Source organism: Eptatretus burgeri, chromosome 2 (genome assembly GCF_056783735.1).
Source record: "Eptatretus burgeri isolate ZD-2024b chromosome 2, Ebu_testis_v1, whole genome shotgun sequence".
In the NCBI taxonomy this organism is placed as follows: domain Eukaryota; kingdom Metazoa; phylum Chordata; class Myxini; order Myxiniformes; family Myxinidae; genus Eptatretus; species Eptatretus burgeri.
Genome location: NC_140962.1, coordinates 140,729,434 through 140,749,613, shown reverse-complemented (window position 1 = coordinate 140,749,613; position 20,180 = coordinate 140,729,434). Strand labels below are relative to the sequence as shown.

The window sequence follows — 20,180 nt, the reverse complement described above, 5'->3', positions numbered from 1 at the left end:
GATGGCGCACCACTATTTTTGTAAGGCTTATTTTGTTGTGATATTCAGTGTTTACCTCATAAATTATCTTCAAAGGGGTGTTTAAATTAACCCAAACACCCAATTTTCATTAATGTACTCCCTCCGAGATCCCTTCGTGTGCATGCAAAGTTTGGGGCCGCAAGGTTTCATGGTTTTGGAATTATGGAGGAGACGGGTTGACGAACTTACGGACACACACTGACATTTATTATGATAGATTGTGGGTCAATGGTTCCTCAAACTGTGTGAACATTTGCTCTGTCATTCATTGGGTTTCCAGTCTCGACGACTCAGCAATACCTGTGCTGTGTTAAGAAACAATGAGAACAAACTGCAAGAGTCAGAGCCATCACCAAAATCGATGTAAAAGCTCAAGGAAAGGGTGCAATGCACACACTCACCAATGTTTGGATGATCAACCTGCAGTAACATTCTCCCTTCATCAGAGAGCTGAAAAACAAAAAAATGGATTAAACTTGTCAATAAAAAGCAATCATTTTTTCAAGACTTTAATTCATCTCATATAAAGTAAGTGAACCAGTTAAAAATTTACAGAAGGAAGTGCTGAGGAGCCTCGGGGAACAGGAATCCCAAATATCGAAACTGATGATCTTTCATGGAGGACACTCAGGAACATCCACCATTTTGCTGCCGTTTCCGTTACCTCTGTAGATTCTCACATGATTACGTGTGGGTTTAAACGTCACAAACAGCCTGTATAGTCCCAATGGCCGGTTGTGTTCCATGTAAATGGTCCTACATTCACCCCATTCCCATAAACTCACCATTTTCCAATTATCTCTCTCCATGCACTTCACAGCAACCTGGGGAAGGAACAGCGAACATATGGAACAATCTCATGTTATAACCTGACAACAAAACATGATAAAGCAGGAAACGAGCACAATGTTGGTCTCTATTGATATACAATGATTGTAAATGTCCACCGCATGTTACGATGAATTGGATCAGATGATGTAATCCTTACATTGTTTCATTGTTGGTGTTCAGTTTCAATTAGTGTGTGTTCCATCAATAAGAAGTTTATCCTTGCACACTCAAACATGCTCAAGTTGATGTAATCTTTCTTGCCACCATCAATTCGGAATCTGCTTCCGTGGAGTGTTGAGACGAGTGTCGTGGAATTTTATGAAAAACTTCTCTGTTATGATTGTGGTAACCATAGTCCATGGGCCCAGGCATATATCGGTACCAACTGAGGAAACCAAACTTTAGGGCTACTCAGTTATTGGTAGGGACTACATGATTATTTCAATATGTGATAACCGTTCCAGAAGAGCAGCTTAGTGTATGTATTTTGCATTTTTCCCATTTTACCATTCTGAGATATTGACGTTTTGGGGGACAATAAAAAAAAACCAAAAAAAAACCAAGGACCACTGGGAGGAAGTGGCAGAGCTGAAGTGCACGCAGGAGGAAGCCGACACCCGAATGCTTCTGCATGCAGCAGTCTGTGTACAAGGCTGTGGTGATCACTGCCGAAGATACAGGTGTCCTCGTGCTGTGTCTTGCCTTCAATAAGGACATCCCATGGCCCGTGTCTCAGAAGTGTTGTACGCAAACCCGCACACGGTTCCTAGACATTGACAAGCTTGCTAGATCGATGGGACACAGTGTCTGTGATGCCCTGGTTGGACTGCACGTGTTCTCCGGTTGTGATACAGTCAGTGCCTCTGCAGGCCGGGGAAAGATGGGCACCCTGAAGCAAATTAAGTCGGATAAGACCGAACAAGAGGCCTTCCATCAGCTCGGTCATTCATGGGAAGTCTCCACCGAGCTCTTTCAGAAGCTGCAAGAGGTCACCTGCCACAGGTACGTGCCGTCTACCAACACCATGAAAGTCAATGAACTCCGATGTCAACTCTTCTGTGCCAGACGGGGAGAGATAAAGTCCAGTCAGCTTCCACCATGTGAAGACTGCCTCTTCATGTACGTCCTCCGTGCAAAGTATCAGGCTGCTATTTGGAGGCGCTGTCTGCAATGCCAACCCTATGTTCCAAGTCCCAAGGGTTTTGGATGGACCACTGAAGATGATGGGAACCTGGCCATCGAGTGGATGCATGGTTCTCCAGCACCGGATGCCGTGTTGCAACTGCTTTCCTGCAAGTGTGGACGGTCGTGCAAACTCCCAGACTGCACATGCCTTGCCAATAGCCTGAAGTGCACTGACATGTGCAAGTTGCAAACCTGCAGGAACCAGCCCGCTGATGTCGAGGAAGAGGTTGTAGACCTCGAGGATTCTGATGCTGATAACAGTGATGAAGACGAGACTACTGATCCATGGTGTGAATGTTTTGGCATAATCACAAGGACATTCATGGCTACAAATATACAAGAGTAAAACATAGTACATAAACATGCCACAATAACGTGGTGAAATTTGGGTTATCCGTAAATTTCACATTTTGGACGCTTGTTGGAACTCGGGTAGGGGAAGGGCAATTCCTTTAACTGTGGGAAAAACTTGTAAAATGTTCATAAATGTTTTCCTCATTCAACATGTGCATGTTGTGGTCTACTGCGGTTCAGTATCACTACCCAGGGAACTTGTGTGACAATATTATAAATTAAAATGCACTGCAAATCACTAATCAGCAACATTTTGATCGGCCCTATTGTTCACCCCTTTCTGCCATAAAACAAATTCTGCCTTCAGGAATGACAGAAAGGATTATTCGGATGGTATAAATAAAGCATTTCAGACATGTATTTGTGGTTTGCAGTTCATTCTCGCCCCATGTGGAAACACCAATTGCATCATTAGTGAATGTTTCTGAGTTTGCCTTTTCGCTTTCATGATGCGGAGGGTGGGTACATTCCAGAGATGATAACTACCAATAAGCTGCCAGTCTGCAATGGTTATCACATCAAAATATGATATATATAAATCTATACACCAATTCAAAAATCATAACTGGGATTGGTTTCCTGAGATAGTACCAACAAGTGGAATTTCTGCCCCGGGCCCATGGACTAAGAATACAAACACATCAAAACAAACGTTAAAATATCCGTTTCAAGATATTTATTCAGGAAAAAACGATTAAGTGTTAAGTGGAGACGGATTTCTTTATTAAACCAAACTTGATTTTCTCATTCTGTGGACGGACGTTGAAGCACTCAAGAAAGCACTCCACTCAAAACCGTCCACATGGAACGGCAGGCTTGGCAAGCGCGAGCAAGCTGCTTGGGAACTGAACACACCGTGGTTGTTCAGCTTTGCTCATTCCATTGTGACGTAGATTGACTGATTGAAAGATATCTTGGACAATCAAAACTCAACAAAATTACAACACGTGATCATTTGTAAATCTGTTTCATCAATAAATATCCGAATATTTACAATTCAATGTTTGTTCTGTTCATTTGACCTTTACATGTGAATTTACACCAATAAACGTCGAGACTCTGAGAGACTTTGCTTGGTTGACGACTCCTCGACGTCATGTCCTGTCAGTCCTTGGAATGAATTACACCGAGGAACGAATGAGTTACACCGAGGAACGAATGAATGAATTACACCGAGAAACGAATGAATGAATTACACCGAGGAACGAATGAATGAATTACACCGAGGAACGAATGAATTACACCGAGGAACGAATGAATGAGTGAAAGCGAACAAACCGCTCACATTCTTACCTGAGTCCCAGATTCCAGGTGTGTGCCTTTATATACCGTCCCAAAGGCTCCAGTCCCAAGTTTGTGGAGAATTTCCAGGTTCGGAACCTGTAAGAAAACATAGAAACCTCATTCCACTCCGAGAGGACTTTCTATAAGAGGGAAGGAAACAATAAAATATAAAAATAATATTTTAAATTGTGTCCGTGTGGAGGATGAACCTGGGGGTTGTACACAAGGTGAACATGAACACCTGGGGAAGAGAATCAAGAGGAAATGGAACATCTGGTTCACCTTGGGCATCTCGTTGGGATAACCCTCGTCCCGCCTCCAAACGTTCATCTCATGATTGTCCGGATCGTTCTCGTAAAATGGAGATTGATGACTTCTATTCTCCTGAGGTAAAACCTCAATTCGTCTCATGGTGAAACCAAGCTGTTAGACACCAGAAGCGAAAACACTGAGAGAACCGTTTTGATCGTCTCCACAAGAGAGAGAAATAATGACGAACAATGAACCTCATTCCCTGGTGACGAATGGGAACGCCCCTTCATTGTTCGTCATAATGGGCCGTTAAAAATTAAATAATCCTTGTGGGGGCGGGGCGAGGCCGGGTGTGGGGGCGGGGCGAGACGGGGTGTGGGGGCGGGGCGAGACGGGGCGTGGGGGCGGGGCGAGACGGGGTGTGGGGGCGGGGCGAGACGGGGTGTGGGGGCGGGGCGAGGCGGGGTGTGGAGGCGGGGCGAGACGGGTTGTGGGGGCGGGGCGAGGCGGGGTGTGGAGGCGGGGCGAGACGGGGTGTTGGGGCGGGGCGAGACGGGGCGTGGGGGCGGGGCGAGACGGGGTGTGGGGGCGGGGCGAGACGGGGCGTGGGGGCGGGGCGAGACGGGGCGTGGGGGCGGGGCGAGACGGGGTGTGGGGGCGGGGCGAGGCGGGGTGTGGAGGCGGGGCGAGACGGGGTGTGGGGGCGGGGCGAGGCGGGGTGTGGAGGCGGGGCGAGACGGGGTGTTGGGGCGGGGCGAGACGGGGTGTGGAGGCGGGGCGAGACGGGGTGTTGGGGCGGGGCGAGACGGGGTGTGGGGGCGGGGCGAGACGGGGCGTGGGGGCGGAGCCAATGGAGGATTTTTGAAATGGAAGTCCAGAAATCAAGGGAATATCACCCCAATTTCCCACGGTTTGAGCTTCTGACGACGAAAATACGAAAACCTCCATATTTGTTGTTATTTAAAATAAAAAGGGTATTTCTGTGTTCATGTGGAAGAGTTTCACCCATGAGCAAAGATCTTTGGTGATCCGTGGACGACGGCACTTCCAAGTTCCAACCAATGACAGTGGAATATAATGTGACGTCAGAGGAATTGATTCACCAATCCAAATACAGTACCTACTGTACACTGCACTGTACAGTGTGTACTGATGGTAACTTGTAACAAGTAAGCCATGTCTGTTTTTTACCAACACAGGTCCGGTGCTCAGTAAAGCCATGAGAAGGAGCGGCGGGAAAAAGAAACACAGAAAGGCTCTCGTACTATGTTCCATGTCGGTGTAATTAAGAGCAGTATCTCTCGTTCCAGTGACAGGAGACCTCGTGTTCCACAAGTGAGGGAAACAATTTGTGAGGAATCTCGAGGTGGTCCCGCTATTGATGATATAAAAGAACAATTTCTTCGTGGAATTGAAAGTGAAGTTCAGAGAGATGGTGGATCATAATCACAAGGCCATGAACTCTCACAGAACATTGAGAGCCCCTCAAATTCCAATGTGTAAACTATGACGTCATCAAGTCTCTGAAATTCCAATGTGTAAACTATGACGTCACCAGTTCTCTGAAATTCCAACCCAGACAGAAGAAGAAACCTGTGAGAGAGAGGAGGCCATCAGGAATATCCGAAAGAACTTTCTTCTGATCGACAGGGTCACAAATTTCACACAAACATCTTCAGTTTCAAAATGTCGAACGGTGAAATTGGCCCAGTCCTTGATGAATATTATATTAATAAACAATCACTCTCCACTTCACTGATCATTCCTTCATATATGTATCTATTGTTACGGATTTGGAAACCGTGTGCACACAAACAGCCAGAGTCCCGAAGCTTAGTTATTTCGATAAGTGTGTGTTTGCAGTTAGAATCTCACGGTTTGTCTCATGGGAATTGCATGTGTGCGCTACGAATTATTGTATAGTCAGGTTTATTACAACTTTTACAACTACTACGACTACGTCCACTACAACAACGGACCGTCACCTCACTCCACCGGTCGCCATTGCCCACATGCTTTTGGCTGAGGGCGCGGGCGGAGCCTCCGTCGCTTCGAGTTGAGGCTCTGCTCCAAGGAAGGGCATGGACAGTTTCCTCCAGCCAATGAGCGAAGGGCGAGCACGACACGCACGCCCCAGCCAATCAGGAGGTGACCACGAGTCATCCAACAGACCCTCATCCAATCAGGGTTCGAGTGGGAGGAGAAGAGACCCCTCTCACTAAAAAGAGGAGTAGAATGGTTGTGAGGGGCAGTTTTCGGCAGACCGGGTGATCCTGAGGATGGCAGCGTGGTTGTGGGAGACGAGAGGACGGCAGACAGGCGGATCGTGGCGATTCTGAGCAGTCTGTCATTGTAGCAGACGGTCGTGTGTGGTGGTTGGAGCGGTCTGAGACAGTGGTGGTCGTGGTTGAGCGGTCTCGTTCGTGGGCCGTGGACTTCGGGTCGTGGGTTCGAGTCCCACCAGTGCTTCGGGTCAGTGTGACCGCACGAGGCGGGACAGGTACCCAGCTGGGCCCCTGCCCTCAGATCACCTTCCCTCCAAGCTGAAAGGGCGAAAATAGACCCACAAGGTCCAAGGTGTGTGTGTGTGTGTGTGTGTGTGTGTGTGTGTGTGTGTGTGTGTGGCTCCGTCCTGTAAGTAGAATTGTTAAGTGCTTTTTCTTTGCTCATTGTACATTGCCTGCCTTTTATTCGGATAACTCTGCTCTTTGTGTGCTCCCCTCCACGATTATTCTTTATAAATAAACCCCTGTTAAATGTACCAGCTCGTTTTCTGTGCTTTCCTTCATTGGCCTCGCAAGGTGCGTATTGTGAATTATTTAGGCCGTTTGTGCTGTAAGTTGTTCATTTGGTCCGGCGCGGCTTTGGTAACTCCCACTCGGTTACGCTGGATCCGAGTCGGTGATAGCGACTTCATTCGGACAAAGTCGGCCGAGGGTGTGGTTTTCCCCGGTAGTTGGACGACGTGGGTATTTAGGTAGATTGAAATTAGGCAATTAACCCTACCCCACGGCGTAGAAATATTGGCGACCACAGTCCGCAAAGGGACTCGTGACCTTTGGAGTCATCCAAAGGTTACGACCTAAATTCCGGGTGTTCGGTAGGAGACGGCTCCACTGCTCCACCGAGTGGTCGTTTATCGCCACCGAACCCCGGCCCACAACAATATAACTGGAAGGATCCTCATTTTCTCCTTTCGTATGCATTCTGTGGCTGCTGGTTGCATCATTGCTGGGGCCTGGGAGTGCAGGATTACATTTTATATTGTCAGGTTTTATCTTCATATATTATATCTGAAGCTGGATGAAGGGGGCCCAATACGAAGTGTTTTCCCAGGGCCCATTCTGGCTCTCAGTGCCCCTGCACACGTGTAAGGAACTTTGGCACAGGAGGCCATTCAACCTATCATGCCTGCGCTTTACCAACCCCAGAATCAATCACCCATCCACACACAAGCTCCTTACAAGTCCTGCCAATATCCCCCCATAAGCATACCCTTCTATCTCCAATTTAAACCTCACCCCATTCCACTGCTGGTTGCTGTGATGCATCATTGTCACAAGTGGTGTATCATGCTATTGAGCTTCTGGGATGCCACCTCCAGTGGTGTGGCATCTCAAGATGGGGATGGACCAGGCATCTGCCTGGGGGATGGCCAGACGGAGGTCCCTGGAGTCGCAGCAGAAAGTGGACGCAGCGATGCGCTGCTCCGGTGCATGCTCCCACACCTGACCCGACCCGGCGGGGCAGCCAGATCTAATCGGACAATTTGTGGTCCAACCTTGTCAAGTACTCCTCCCGAAACTTCAGCCTTATTTGCAGTGGTCGGGGGGAGAGTGGTGACTCTTCTTCTCTTTCAGAATTCGCAAGCTAATGGAGACCTTTCCAAGGATGGGTGCTGCTTCTGAAATGCCATGGTTCAAGTTCAAGACAAGAGCTGTGCCAGATTGTCACCAAGCTGTCTCCATCACTCTCCTCCAAGAGTGTGATCTCCCACTGAATCAAGACCATTGACAGAGTTGTCTGCAGGTACAGAAGCCTCTTTCTCTTTATTGTTAATATTTTTGGCAAGTTAATGGAAGGTCAGGGTTGACTCTCCAGTTTAAATATTCATCAAATAACATAAGCAAATGGAGTTTTACTTACCATTGGACAGTAGAAGTAATGTGTCTCATATAAAACTAGAAAATACAATTTGATGTGATTGAGACAATGGATATGCCTCCACCTGCGTTTACACATCAACTCACTGTTGTTCAATATTCAACACTGATGCAGGACAATGACACAACAGAGAAATATGAAATCAGCAGAAAGGACCATGTTAAAATCATTAAAAAAAAACCCCAAGAAGGACTGGAAAAGATGTTTTTGACAGACTGATCAATCTTGGAGGAGAAGTACCTGTTTGTCTGGCTTACAAATCAGTGATTGTCATGTGAGCAGGTTTGAGGACGATAACCTCATACCTTGAAGGTGATTGGTGCCAAATGTTCTCTGAAGTCTGAAACAAAGTCTGATCAGTGAACATCGTTTCAAGGATAAACTTTAAAATCCTACATGATGACTGTGTGTCTGTTTGGAACATAAGGAAAAAAAAAAAAAAAACATTCCCTTTTATCAACATTTATTTCAAATCAATATTAATCAGATTGCAAATATAGCACTGTGTCATGCACAAGTCAAGGATTTTCTTGTTTTTAATCCAAAATAACCTTCACTTTGTACATCCTGTTGAATAAAGTTTTGTCACAAACATAATGGAATGAACAAAAGCATCAAAACGAGCAGAACCGAACGGACCCATCAACATCATAAACTCCAATAGGGTGTTTAATGGGGTCCATAAAGTTCCTCTTGAACACGTGCAGAAGCTGAGAGTCCCCAAAATACCTCAACTCACCCACCTCGCAATCCAAGAAGAACCCAAACCGTTCTGGATCCCCCGGTACGGACAGGTATTGTCTACGGCACGATTGTTGTGACATGCTGAGTATTTGTTATTGTATTTCCGGAAACACCAAGACTTGGGATTCTCTCCCAACTTGCACTCATCCTCTCCCCCTTTACTCCCCCCCAGTGGTTAAAGAGGTTCCGATTCTGCAATAACAACTCAAACTCACATCGACCTCCGAATAGTGACGGCCCAAGGAGAAAGTGTCAGAGTAAAGAAGTTCGTTTGAACGATTAAACCGATCTGGATATTTGGGGCACGGATTCTCGATCCCAGTTCGAGTCACCTTCCTGAGATCCTGTGAAGTCATGATTGCTGAATGCGCAGAATGTGGGTCCAGACTCGGGGTCCGTCCATCTGCGGACAGAATGAGACAGGTTGAGACCTTTGTCAGACAAGCGGACAGAAACACAAACATGTTTATCTTTATGTATAATAATAATAGTAAAATAAATCAATCAATAAACGAGACAGAGAGAGAGAGAGAGAGAGAGAGAGAGAGAGAGAGAGAGAGAGAGAGAGAGAGAGAGAGAGAGAGAGAGAGAGAGAGAGAGAGAGAGAGAGAGAGAGAGAGAGAGAGAGAGAGAGAGAGAGAGAGAGAGAGAGACTGACTTTTGAATATTTTTTATTACAAAACAATAAAATAAAAAATAAAAAATAAAAAAATATATATGTGAGTGTGTGTGTGTGTGTGTGTGTGTGTGTGTGTGTGTGTGTGTGTGTGTGTGTGTGTGTGTGTGTGCGTGTGTGTGTGTGTGTGTGTGTGTGTGTGTGTGTGTGTGTGCCAGTCGGTGAAAAGATACTATTTATTATCAGTACATTAATACTTGCAACAATTCAGTATAAACAATAAATACTCAAACCTCAATAATACATTCCAAATCAATCAAAAAAACAACAGGGATATCAATAAATTGTTCTCATGAACTTTGCAAATCCCCTCATGACACCAAGACTTCTTAAAATCATCAACACTCTTTTCATTTTTAGAAAAACAAAATTCAAGTTTCAGTCTTGCTGTTATTAAGGCATTGACAAAAAACATAACATTGCACATCACAATCAGCTTTCCTTTCAATTCCTCCTTCCCCGATAAATAAATCGCCATTTTTGCTGTGGCTACTAAGAACAAAAATAAAGTTTATTTGTTCTTTCCACCCGAAAATAAACAATCTTAGTGAGAAGGTAATTTGCATACTTTTTGCCATGTGGTTCAGCCATTTAAATCATGACACAAGCCTTGTACAGTCAACATACTCATGGAACAAAACTAGAGGGGGAGCACTCGGTAGAGTGCAAAACCTCCGCCGCCAATAATGCTAGGTCACTCAAGTGAACCTGATATCCTATTCGTTCAATTTGACGTCAACAGTGCTCACAGAGTTATAGTTTGCAACTTTCCCTTTTACTTTTAACTTTTACATACTCAATTCATTCGTCATAACTAGATTCCTTGAGACAGAAATTGATTTACGTGGGTATATCCACCTGAAGTTCCAAAATCAGCCGCAATTATAATTTTGGCATGTTTTTTTGTTGGAAATCACTTATAACATGTAGAAATGCAAAAAAAAAATCGAAATTTTATTGAAAAAAAAAGTTGGACAAAACATTTTTTTTTCTCTAACAATTTTTTTTTTTGGGGGGGGGGGGTGAAAATCACTTAAAGCATGCAGAAATGCAAAAAAGAAATTCAAATATTTTTTCAAAATGGCCGCCATAGCGGCCATATTGGATTTTGGACCAAGTCAAAAATCTAATGGCATGATCCAAGGACCGTACCTAATCCCGCCACCAAGTTTCGTCGAAATCCGTCGAGGAGAGTTTTTCCGTAATACTGTTCACAAACAAACAAACAAACAGAAAGGGGTGAAAACTAACCTCCGATCCTCAATGGGGGAGGTTAATAATCCTTTGAGTAGGGTAAGAATACTGGTTCTGGCTCACTTTTCCCCATGTAAATGAATGGGGGATTTTCAGCCATGAAATTTTTCTTTTTTTTTCCCCTAAAAAAATAAATCCCCTTTTTAGCCCAAGGTATATTTATTTGTCTCCCCTTTTAACCTGGAGCCTGGTGTTGGCTTAGTGGTTAGGGTGGCGGCTTGGGATCCCAGGGTCCTGAGTTCAAATCCTGTTGGCTGCTGAATTAACACCAGGGGGTTGACTCAGCCTGCCACCCTTCCGAGGTCGGCGAAATGAGTGCCAGTGTACTGGTCCCGGTGTATGCCCCGGTTAGAATAGGTGTACCATATCTCTGTGTGTCGTAAGAGGCGACCAGGGTTGGCGTCAGGAAGGGCATCCGGCCATAAAACATTGCCTCAAGAAAAAGCCAAACCCCTGCACAGCAGGGAAAAATGGCTGTAAAAACGGTCATTTTTTTATTTCCCCTTTTAACCTAGGGGCTCTCTATTCAAATAGCCCATACAACAAGATAAAGATTTGTTAAAGGTGATTCTAAAGAAATATCTGAAACGCCTAAGCCCCGGGACACTATCAAATAACCCATACAACAAGATAAAGATTTGTTAAAGGTGATTCGAAAGAAATATCTGAAACGTCTAAGCCTCGGGGCACTCTTTATCAAATAACCAATGCATATTGTTTAGCTCACTCATTGAACCTATAAACATTTGTTCATTCTCAAATTCCTTCAATAGTTTAATTTTCTTTGCACAATAATCCCCATCTAAAATATTGAAAAACAAAACATTTGAATCTTTATATTTTTTAAGATACCCCTTTTGTGCCATTACGAAATGATAAACTTCTCTTAATGATCTCATCTGACCACCTCCTGAGTTGCATATCATTTTGATATTGTAGTAAATTATTTTTCCATTGTTCAATTGATAACCATCAAATTTTTCAGTCCATTCAAACATATTTATTATTTTCTTTACATCCTCTAACTTATTGGTTTTTAAATTGATTCGCATATTTGTTTTATTTACCTTTGTTTTAGATATTTTTTCAATAAGACTTATTTGATATTTTTCACATTCATTATGTTTTCCATTTATATACCAAGACTGAGATTTTCTCCACTCTTTAGTTTGACTAATACTTGGTTCGACCATTTATATATTGTGAAAAACGCGGCGGTAGCCCTTAAAAACCCTAACCCATCTTCCCATCGTTAAAACTTGTGTCCATATGGAACACAATCTATTTTATACACTCTATCATACAATATCCATATGGAACACAATCTATTCCATTATCTAAAATAAATCTCTTATCATCAAAGGCTCCTAATGCCTTTTTATTTACTTCTTCACTATATATCTTATGTTTATAACTTCTTATTGTATTCATTTTCCTATATTCTTCTTTCTTATTCATCAAACAATTATAATAATTTCTAAAAGTTATTGATTTCTTTATTACATATTTCTTTATTCCCTTTAACCTTTTATCAATCTGATCACCATACTTATAAGCATATGCCTTTGCTCTCAATCCAATAAACTCACTCATTACTTTTCCACCCAACTCATCCTTAAACTTGCCAATAACCTTTTCATTCTTTGGTGAAAATAACTCACTCTTCTTACTAAAATTACTTGTATCATATACTCCAATGTTTTTCTTCATATCCTTATAAACATCGTCAGTTTTTATATCTAGAATAAAACTATCGGTGTCCATATACAACAATGAAGCATTTTCACCATACTCTTTCTTTAAATCATTATACAAATAATCATACATCAATATCTTTGATAAATCAAGAACTGCTGTTCCAATATAAATTGGTTTATCCATGACAATACTTTCCTTTTTCATATGAATAGCAGAAAAGTTCTCTGAAAAAACCTCTTCTCTCTCAAAACTTGGTTTATTTATCAATCTAGAAGCTTCTTTCCAAGATGTTGCAAATCTAATGTTTTGCCTGTTTCTAACATTCTCCATTGTCTTTCCAAAGACAGCATTATTCATCAATTTATAGAATTCCCCTTCAAATTTTACTTTTGTATTTGTTCTCATATCTGTATTGAATTTAATATACTTTTTCATCCAAGGACTTTGTTTAAATTTTAAAACTCTATGAATTTTAGCCACTCTCAACCCAGCAGATAAATATTGTCTCAAGTTCCTTTGATGCAAAACATATCCCTCTTTATCATAGAATGTTGTTAATAACTTTTCTGTTGATTTGCCTTTAATATTAAAACTTTTATGATAATCACTGAACCATTCTTTCTTTGGGGTTTCTTTCTCACATGCAAAAGGAAGGTCTTTATGCTTATTATGAAGATCACTCGGGTACTTCAAATCAACTTCAAAATAATAACCTTCTTCTTTGTCATTCAATTTCTCTTGAGAAGAAATAACAATATTCATCAAAGCCTTTTCATAATCCTTTTCTTCCACCCACTCTAATTTACCATAAGGCAGAGATTGAGACATTGCCCATCCATACAAATTATTAGCATCAAAGTACATCAAATAATTACTATCTTTTTCACTCTCATAATTTGGAAGATATTTATTATTTGCTTTAGCATATCTTTTTGAACATACTTGTGATATTCCACCTCTCTTAGACTTCTCAATCATCAAAAGCGTATCTACATCACTGACTAAATCTATATCTTGTTTTGTCATTTTCAACATTGCACTCCAAGCTAAACCAGGAGCTGTGAAATAGTGGGCAGGATCTAATCCATAACAATTTTTATTATGGCAGAGTGATCTAAAAGCTTCAAACACATCAGCTAACAATAAAACATCTGTTTTTAGATACAAATCATGATATTCTCCAAGGTTCTTTATCTTAAATATTTTCCAAATTTCTTGTGCGTGTTTATATTCCTTATCACTTATCTCTTCTTCATAAAGGTTATTATAGAAACTTTCTTTTGAAGGAAGTTGTGTTTCTTTAAATCTCATAAATGAATCCATATAACCATAAGGATAAATTCCCTTACTTGTAAGAATTTTCTCTTTACTTTGAATTTCATTCCTTGTTTCAATTTCCTCTCTAGTTAGAATTCCCTCTTTAATCAGAATTTCATCTATAATCAGAATTTCCTCTTTAGTTAGAATTTCATTCTTTGTTCGAATTTTCTGTATAATTAGAATTTCATCTTCAGTAAGAATTTCTTCATTCATTTCCTCATTAATTAGAATTTCCTCTTTACTTTGAATTCTCTCTTTAATCTGAATTTCCTCTTTAGTTAGAATTTCCTCTTTTGGAAAGAATGAATTAAGATTTGGAAAAGAGCCCGTGGAGCTTAGATTTGATGCGAGGTTGGCTAGTGGTGTTCCCATAAACTTGTAAGAATCAAGAAACCGAATACGAGTTATAGGTTTTGTGAATATCATTTTTGTAAATGAAATATACTTTTGACTTGTGTTTGTTATGGCAGAAACATTCCCTGGTGTTTTTGAAAGTTCATTTATAAATAGATGTGTATCATAGTTGGCGCTGTTGTGAAGAAAGACTGGAATAAAAGAAGGTAATTTATAATTAAGATTACAACAGGAATGAGCGGGGCCTCTATATTTACCAGTAAGATGGCAATGATCCCTAACTTTAGACTCCTCAATTTCCTCCTCACAAATAGGACAGATATTGTTCTTTCTAAATTCTAATTTTTCTTCTATGGTTAATTTCATCGGTTCATTTGTTTCTTTCATTAATTTAGTTAGTCTTATACAATCCTTTTCTAATCGTTTTACAAACTCTTGTGAAGCATTTTTTCCACTATACTGTTCAAGTTTATTATACTTTTCTCCAACAGATGATTTGATATAATAACAGAAACCACAAGGAATATGTTTTTGATATTTATTTGTATATGGTTCTTTTGGATTAGGAGAAGCAGTATTTATCTTTTTAAGGATACATTCAAAATCAGCGTATATCACAAATGGGTGCATGATAGATTTATTATAATCTTCAAAAGAAATCTTTTCACCAGGTTTAGGCATTGTAATTACAGCTGATTTATGATTACTACAATATTTTGAATGTTGTTCTAATCGTTCTTTTGTATGAAATGAATTAAGACATCGCTTACAAGGATATATTTTGTTTGCTGTTCTGAATACCTGAGAAGAGATTAATCTTGATAAATTATTGATGTATGTGTAATGTGAATTATTTCCAACACTAAAATATAAAAGATCAATGTGTGTTTCTTCATTTTTAAAGTTGTTTGAAATTTTTAATATTTGAACTTTGTTTGTATCCGTTAATCCATATACATTAATAGAAAGATTATTCTTTTTCTCAAATTTAGGAATATCTGTTAGTGGCATTGGGAAATTAAAATCTTTAATGTCCAAGGTATTCTCATATTTCATATATTGTTTTACTCTTTCTGAATTACATTTTGGTGGATGTAAGTGAGCAAGAACAGACCAGAGAAAACATTTATTATCATTATTCTTAATATTAACAACTGCCTTCTTTCGTTTTATTTCTTTTGGTAATTCAATATAAGAAGAAGCTTTAAGAGGGTTTGATTTTAGAATGTGTACATCTAAAAAGATGATTTTTTTAATATTGAATCCACTTCCTACCACTGTATTATCAACATCCTCCTCTTGTCTTGATAGTTCTTCATAAACCCCACTATTCAAAAAATCTTGAAATGATGTTATAAAATGAAGATCTGTCCTCATATAAGGAGTTTGTTCTTCATCTTGTCTTTTCATATTCATTTTCACTCCCATATAAAACTTTAAAGTTTTCATTTCTTTTAATGTTTTTTTAATAAATTTTTCAACATCAGGTTTCACTATTTCAATTGATTCAACTATTGATGATGGACCGGGTTCTCCAAATTGAAAAATCCTTATTTTTATATGCCCTTTAAATGCCCCATCAGTGTTTTCCATATAATAGTCTCCCTTTACTTTAAACTCATTTTTCTTGTGTTTTTGTGATTGAAGATGCCTATTATAACTACTCTTCAAAATATCCTTTGAGCAGGTATCACAATGTTTTCTTTCCAACTCAAGAGGGGATATTTTGTGAAATAGATTAAATGTGTGTTTGTTGGTTCGGAGGTGTTTTCTATAATGTTTATATTCGTGATTACAAACATCGCAGTATGTTGTATTCACCATATTTATATAATAAAACTTTGCTTAAACTAAAAGTTTCTTGATGAAAATTTCGTTTATTTTACAGGTGAATCTGTGCTTAAACTAAAATTTTCTTGATGAAAATTTCGTTTATTTTACAGGTGAATCTGTGCTTAAACTAAAATTTTCTTGGTGAAAATTTCGTTTATTTTACAGGTGAATCTGTGCTTAAACTAAAATTTTCTTGATGAAAATTTCGTTTATTTTACAGGTGAATCTGTGCTTAAACTAAAATTTTCTTGATGAAAATTTCGTTTATTTTACAGGTGAATCTGTGCTTAAAACCATTTTATCCTCCAACTTTTTCACTTAATAAATACAATGTTTCAAGACACAAAAGACAAGTTTCAATCAATCTCTTCATTTGTTAAAGATGCTGAGAAATATGTCAAGGATGTAAAATTGAACAAAGATAAATATAACAACTATTGGATAAAAACAATTATGGTGGATATGATGAGTTCTTCAATTTACTTCAGTGGAAGGGCTTTCAGTATACCTGGAAGAACATCAATTAAGGTATCTCTAACAAAAGTTTCTCCTCTCCTTCTGGCAATATATTCAAAACTAGAAAAAGCAATGAAACAAGAAAAGGTATCAAAAAATAAAAACCTTATGGATGAAGCTTTAGAAAGAAAAGATAAGACCATCTGTAATATGCAAGGAGAAATTTGTATTTTTTTCAACAACCCTAAAGATATAAATCCTGATGAAATAAAGGATGTTAATATATCAGGTGAAATGACATTTCGTTCAATTGTAGTTAAGGATCATTTTAAAATTACCTTTAATATAAAAAATGTAGCAGTTGAATCTGTTAATGAAAAAATGTATATCGATATCGATGGTAATGTTTTTTCTACTAATTAAATGAGCCAATATTCAACTGAAGATTTTGAAGATTATGAGAGTGATTATGATACCGAGAGTTTGCATTCAAACGATAGTTATGGCACCGAGAGTTTGTGTTCAAATGATAGTTATGAAATTATAGATGATTCTGAAAGTATCGAAGATGATATCGAAGATGAATTTCAGTTTAAGTAAAGTTTTACTTTATAAATATGAATAGTTTACTCGATTTTGAGCCTCTTGAATTCCATGATTCTCCATATGACAAATTTGAGAATTGTCCTGCGTGTGAAAGACGGGGATTAAACACAGAGTCAAAAGCCTATAAACAATGTATATTCTGTGATTATCTTCTAATTAATGATAATCAAAAATATAAAAAGGAAAATAATTCTTTTAGATTTACACCAAAAATGAATTACTTTACAAGATTGATTCGAGAAATGAATGTAAAGAACGAGGGTGAGAACACACCTTTCCTTACAAGGGAAGAAACTGAACGTATTAGAGAAATGTTCAAAGGATTGTTGTTATATCTTATTCATGGATGTGATTTTCAGGGAAATATCAACACAAGATATTGCATAAATAAAATAATGGATTATCTTGAAATTAAACCTGAACTTAGGATAAAATATAGAATTTCGAAAAAAGCCAAGAATAAATTAAATAACCTGTTTTCCAAATATATAAATGAATGATTTTTTACCTATTTGGGAAAATAAGATAAAATTTGACAACCATAAAAATCTCCCAAATTCATTAAGATGCCTCATAGTTGGTTCAAGTGGATGTGGAAAAACCTGCTTACTTTTAAAGATGCTCCTCACTCCCAACTTTTTAGATTATGATAATTTAATAATTTTCACAAAGTCGAGTTTTCAACCAGAGTATCAACTACTCTCACAAGGTTTTAATGCTGGTCTTCAAAAAGAAGATATAATCGGTTTATTTAAACTTCAAAAAAACCTAAATGATTTTAACATTGAAGATATAATACAACTATTTTGTGATACACAGAGATGTAAAAAGAAATCAAAACCGATAACTTGTATTCTGAGTGATAATACGGATGATATACCGTCTCCCCAAGATTTGGATAAATCCAAAAAGAACCTCGTTATCTTTGATGATTGTGTTAATGAGAGAAACCAAACGGTAATGGACAGCTACTACACAAGAGGGAGACATTCTTCTTGTAATTGTATTTATCTTAGTCAATCGTACTTTCAGCTTCCTCGTCGTTCCATCAGAAACAATGCTAATACTTTTATTTTATTCAAGTTAAATTCAATAGATATAAACAATTTTTGGAGAGACAATTGTTCTACATTATGTAGTAAAAAGGAATTTGGGGATTACATGAAACACACGACTGAAAAATATAAATATATTGTTGTGAAACAAGATGAGATATTAAATGATATTTTTCAATAAATAAATGGATGCGAAAGAAAGAGCAAGAAGATTTAGGGAACATCAAGAGTTGGTTTCAAAAGTTGTAAAACAGCAGGAAGACATAAAGAAGAAACGCAGACAGAAACTAACGGGCGAAGAAGCATTTGAAAGAAAACAAGAGAAATTTTTTAAACCACTTTTAAAAACTTCCCAAGGAAAAATGAAAGATGTTTCCACAGTTCCCACGGTAGAATATACTCCTAAAAAACTTCAAATGTTAAAAGATTTCAGTCAAATGACGGAGGAAGAATTAGAGCATTTAGGAGAATTAGAATATGATGATGAAGGTTTATTTCAACAACTGGAAGAGATTAATCGACCCCCTGATTATATTGTGAATGCTCTTCAAAACAATGAATATTCAGCGGATTCAAAAACCAAAGCAGGACTCATTCCAACAGAACAATCAGCAATATTTCATCTTGTTCAAGAAAAGGTATTGATATTTAATGATGAATTAAGGTTCTTGGGTTCTGCTCAACCCCTGTTAAACTAACTCCGAGATTAATGTTTCTTCTCACAAAAGATGGAAGACAAGGTTCAACTGTGAGGGATGAATCAAAGTATATTGATAAACCATTGGATATGGAAAATAATGATGATAGAGTATATATTGATCTGCTGAACACTCTAAATTATAAGGTTATTCTTTCTGGTAAAAGTAGGAAGAATGAGAAGGAGAAACACATTATTCAGGCTTTAAGTATCCTTGGTTCAGGTGTTAGTTTTCTTCCAAATGACCCATCGCAATTAGTTAATAGACTGTTATTGTTGTTAGGCAGTAAGAAGGCTGGAAATAACAATTGTTTTAATGAAGCATCAGCCATTTTAGACCAGTTGATGAACATGAAAATAATTAATAAATATCAATATAAAGACATTTTATCTCATATTAAATAAGATGAGAAGCACAATCCTTAGTTTCAATTTCACAACAAGCGACCACACATCTTCATTCCCATACCCACTACAACTTGACACAACAAAAGAATATGAGGCATCTTTATTGTCCATGGAAACTTATAATACCTTATTTAATATAACCGAGAAAAATGACAAGTTTAGTTATAATCCAGGAAGTGGATACAAAACGATAACAGTCTCACCCGGAGCATATGAGATTTCTCAAATATCTTCCGAAATTGCTCGTCTTATGAAAGAACAGGGTGATGAACCAAAAAATATTGTTATAAACATTCAAAAACATACTTCAAAATCAACGATTAAAGTTAAAAATAACTACAAGGTTGATTTCACAATTGATAATTCATTTAGAGAGTTATTGGGTTTCTCCTCAAAAAAGATTGAAACTAATGGGACGTTTTACAGTGATAATGTCATTCAAATATCCTCAGGAATAAATTCGGTGTTAATTCACTGTGATTTGATTGATGGTGCTTATAATGATGGGAAAAAAACAAATACAATATTTTCATTCAGCGCATACTCAACCCCAATTGGTTATAAATTCAATATGGAACCCAAAAATTTGGTTTATCGACCTGTGTCAGGAAAAACCATACACAGAGTAAATTTTAGGATAACCGACCAAGATAATCGTGTGATTTCTTTTAATGGAGAAGTTATATCCATCAGAATTCACCTACGTGAAGTTTTCCAAAAAATAAATACGATGGTTATTTTGAGGAAACACGAGTTGGGAAAATATAAAATAATTACAGGGGATGGGATGTTCCTTTCCCCATACTACAAGGGTGAAGGTATGTATCTTGGTAGAGGATACTATAAACCTAAGAGACAAAGGGGTGTTGGACATCAATTTAGAGGAGATGGGATAATTGATACTCTCATGGGTATTGGTTCAACTATTCTTAAACATAAAGATCTAATTGGTTCAACTGCTTCTGCTGTGGGAAATGTAGCAGGTGCC

The 20,180-nt window shown here is 38.7% G+C and overlaps 1 long non-coding RNA gene across 1 annotated transcript; it reads right to left on the bottom strand.

The window, feature by feature from the left end:
- Positions 1 to 308: 308 nt before the first annotated feature.
- Positions 309 to 3,845, bottom strand: LOC147033344 (uncharacterized). The gene is made up of 3 exons (XR_015052307.1): positions 3,685 to 3,845; positions 807 to 845; positions 309 to 471 (listed from the first exon to the last, which is right to left on the bottom strand). It is a non-coding gene; the product is annotated as an uncharacterized LOC147033344 (long non-coding RNA).
- Between the last annotated feature and the right edge of the window lie 16,335 nt (positions 3,846 to 20,180).